The sequence below is a fragment of the Melitaea cinxia genome, chromosome 25, assembly GCF_905220565.1.
Source record: "Melitaea cinxia chromosome 25, ilMelCinx1.1, whole genome shotgun sequence".
In the NCBI taxonomy this organism is placed as follows: domain Eukaryota; kingdom Metazoa; phylum Arthropoda; class Insecta; order Lepidoptera; family Nymphalidae; genus Melitaea; species Melitaea cinxia.
In genome coordinates, this window is record NC_059418.1 from 4,587,058 (window position 1) to 4,591,178 (window position 4,121).

The 4,121-nt window shown below is 48.7% G+C and overlaps 2 non-coding genes across 2 annotated transcripts; both read left to right on the top strand.

Annotated features, from left to right (window-relative positions):
- The first annotated feature begins 1,045 nt into the window (after positions 1 to 1,045).
- On the top strand, positions 1,046 to 2,948 carry LOC123666352. The gene has a single exon (XR_006745244.1). It is a non-coding gene; the product is annotated as a small subunit ribosomal RNA (ribosomal RNA).
- A 263-nt stretch (positions 2,949 to 3,211) lies between these two features.
- LOC123666332 lies at positions 3,212 to 3,368 on the top strand. Its single transcript, XR_006745228.1, has one exon. It is a non-coding gene; the product is annotated as a 5.8S ribosomal RNA (ribosomal RNA).
- The last annotated feature ends 753 nt before the right edge of the window (positions 3,369 to 4,121 follow it).

Sequence of the window (4,121 nt, forward strand, 5' to 3'; positions counted from 1 at the left end):
TACATACATACATACATACATACATACATACATACATACATACATACATACATACATACATACATACATACATACATACATACATACATACATACATACATACACACATACGTACATAGACGATACATAGATGATACATAGATAAGTGCATAGATGCATAGATGCATAGATGCATAGAGATACATAGATACAAACAAACAAACTCATTCGAGCGACGGAGGATCGAACTGAACGTCAATTTCGTCGCGGCGCATGTCCGTGTGGTGACGGTCCGGTCGGGTGGCGCGTCTCTCGAAACTCTACCGAAACTAGAAACGGTAGAGAACTTCCTTTGAGGCGCGTCCGACGACTCGATTCGTCAACGCCACGTACACGTATAATGAACTTTATACGTGCTTCGAAAACTGTGCCGATCGACGGACACACGTAAGATCTCTACGTACCACGTTAGACGTCGCTCATTCCGGAGTCAAATCCGAAATCCGCGTACGAATACGATTGGTCGTTTTGAGAGATTCAGTGTTTTGGCCGTTTTAATGTCGTCAATCGTCGACTTTAATCGATCGTTCATGGAACTCTTAAAGATTTTCGTCACCGATGAAAAATTTACACAAAAAAAGACGATCTGGTACGATCACTCTGACACCGGGCGACGGTCCGCTTGTTTTGACGAATCAATTTCGTCGTCAGAATATATTACGTACACTCAGTGTGCGATCGTGTATCTCTCATTTAACTGAGTAGAGAATAAGATCTCGTAGCGAACGTTCGAACCTAGCGACCGCTGCGTCGTCGTCGTCGTCCTCGTTTCACATGTCGTCGTCCCGCCGGAACGTATCACGCGTCGGCGAGACGGAAACTTGTATAACGTTTGGACACGCTTTCATTTTATGCCAGTCAACCGTTTGCGAGATACGCGTCTAACCCGATCGTCTCTACGGTGTGACGTCTCGCGAGGCGCTTCGCTACGTCGCGAGGCGCTTCGTCGAGAGTTACGTGCGATACGTTCGATGAATTGATTTTCATTCGACAATCGTGTGTTAGCTCCCTGGTTGATCCTGCCAGTAGTTATATGCTTGTCTCAAAGATTAAGCCATGCATGTCTCAGTGCAAGCCGTATTAAGGCGATACCGCGAATGGCTCAATATATCAGTTTTGGTTCCTTAGATCTTACTCAGTTACTTGGATAACTGTGGTAATTCTAGAGCTAATACATGCAATCAGAACTCTGACCAGTGATGGGATGAGTGCTTTTATTAGATCAAAACCAATCGACGGAGGGCGTCTCGTCCGAAGTCGTTAATTTTGATGAATCTGGATAACTTTTGCCGATCGCATGGTCCAGTACCGGCGACGCATCTTTCAAATGTCTGCCTTATCAACTTTCGATGGTAGTTTCTGCGACTACCATGGTTGTCACGGGTAACGGGGAATCAGGGTTCGATTCCGGAGAGGGAGCCTGAGAAACGGCTACCACATCCAAGGAAGGCAGCAGGCGCGCAAATTACCCACTCCCGGCACGGGGAGGTAGTGACGAAAAATAACGATACGGGACTCTTTCGAGGCCTCGTAATCGGAATGAGTACACTTTAAATACTTTAACGAGGAACAATTGGAGGGCAAGTCTGGTGCCAGCAGCCGCGGTAATTCCAGCTCCAATAGCGTATACTAAAATTGTTGCGGTTAAAAAGCTCGTAGTTGCATTTGTGCGCCGCGCTGCCGGTGCACCGCATCCGCGGTGATACCGACACGTCTGCGGAGCATATCGTCGGTGAGCCGGCGGTAAAACGCCGGTTCAATATCAAAATCCTATCGCGGTGCTCTTCGGTGAGTGTCGAGGTGGGCCGACAATTTTACTTTGAACAAATTAGAGTGCTCAAAGCGGGCTCAAAATGCCGCTTGAATATTTCGTGCATGGAATAATAGAATATGATCTCGGTTCTATTTTGTTGGTTTTCAGAACTCCGAGGTAATGATTAATAGGGATAACTGGGGGCATTCGTATTGCGACGTTAGAGGTGAAATTCTTGGATCGTCGCAAGACGAACATCAGCGAAAGCATTTGCCAAAGGTGTTTTCATCAATCAAGAACGAAAGTTAGAGGTTCGAAGGCGATTAGATACCGCCCTAGTTCTAACCGTAAATATGTCATCTAGCGATCCGCCGACGTTACTACAATGGCTCGGCGGGCAGCTTCCGGGAAACCAAAGATTTTGGACTCCGGGGGGAGTATGGTTGCAAAGCTGAAACTTAAAGGAATTGACGGAAGGGCACCACCAGGAGTGGAGCCTGCGGCTTAATTTGACTCAACACGGGAAATCTCACCAGGCCCGGACACCGGAAGGATTGACAGATTAACAGCTCTTTCTTGATTCGGTGGGTGGTGGTGCATGGCCGTTCTTAGTTGGTGGAGCGATTTGTCTGGTTAATTCCGGTAACGAACGAGACTCTAGCCTGCTAAATAGGCGTCGTCATTTAGGTGTGTCCGATTTCGGTCGGACAACTCACTGGCGGCGTATTAAAATTCTTCTTAGAGGGACCGGCGGCTTCGAGCCGCACGAGATTGAGCAATAACAGGTCTGTGATGCCCTTAGATGTCCTGGGCCGCACGCGCGCTACACTGAAGGAATCAGCATGTTCTCCCTGGCCTAGAGGCCCGGGCAACCCGTTGAAACTCCTTCGTGCTGGGGATTGGGGTTTGCAATTATCCCCCATAAACGAGGAATTCCTAGTAAGCGCGAGTCATAAGCTCGCGTTGATTACGTCCCTGCCCTTTGTACACACCGCCCGTCGCTACTACCGATTGAATGATTTAGTGAGGTCTTCGGACCGACACGCGGTGGCTTCACGGCCGTCGGCGTTGCTGGGAAGTTGACCAAACTTGATCATTTAGAGGAAGTAAAAGTCGTAACAAGGTTTCCGTAGGGGAACCTGCGGAAGGATCATTAACGAAACTGCCGTATTGCGAGACGTATCGCCCTCGAGCGTGAAGTTTCTGCGATATACGCGTAGTGACGCTAATAGACATTCTGTTCAACGACGGAAAAAAAACGACGTTGAACAAAAAAACAAAATATAAAAGTCGCGCGCACCGTTTCGCGGTGACCGACCGTACATTTTATTTATTTATTTTTTTTTTTTATTTTTATAAGACTCTTAACGAATCTTATTCAATTAATACGATGTAGATTTCGATCTACAACGAAACCATTACCCTGGACGGTGGATCACTTGGCTCGCGGGTCGATGAAGAACGCAGTTAACTGCGCGTCATAGTGTGAACTGCAGGACACATTTGAACATCGACATTTCGAACGCACATTGCGGTCCGTGGAGAAACATCCAGGACCACTCCTGTCTGAGGGCCGGCTGCATAAATACATATATCACACTGTACGTTCGTATATAAATTCGTTTATTACGATCGTACATATGACGGTCTCCGTATGTCTCAATCAGAGACTTCGGTCCGTTTAAATATTGTTAACGTTCGATACGGAGCGAATAAGCGTATATGCGTATATGTGCCGTGTGTGCGCGCGCGTATATTGCGTTTACGTCGATGCGAGAGACAGCGGTACAGGTTTCGACCTGTACCCGTATCTCGCGTACGTACGCGCAGCTCGACGTTCTCGTCTCGAAGACGACGACGTCCCGCGTCTCTCCGTCCTTTCGGTGACGTCGCGCGCGTATAGTCTTAGAAAACAAACTAACGACTATACATATGCGCGCTTCTATGTCGACGGGGTAAACGGAGAGCGATGCGGCGACGTCGCGCAGTCCGAGAGACACGGATCGTCGTTCTATCGCGCGCGTCCTGTACGTTATACGCACGCGAATCATCCGAGTATCGTTCGCACGAACGACGACGCGCGTACGCGTATGCCGTCGCGTAGTCGTCGCGGTAGGCGGACTCGACGTCCGAAGAGCGCGTCGACGCCGACGCCGACGTCGAAGACGGGACTCTAACGAGACCCCCGTCTCTCGGCGTACCTTCGGCGCCGTCGCGTCGACGGATATCGCGTCTGCCTCGTTTTTTTTATCGTTGGCCTCAGATCAGGGAGGATCACCCGCCGAATTTAAGCATATTAGTAAGCGGAGGAAAAGAAACTAACCAGGAT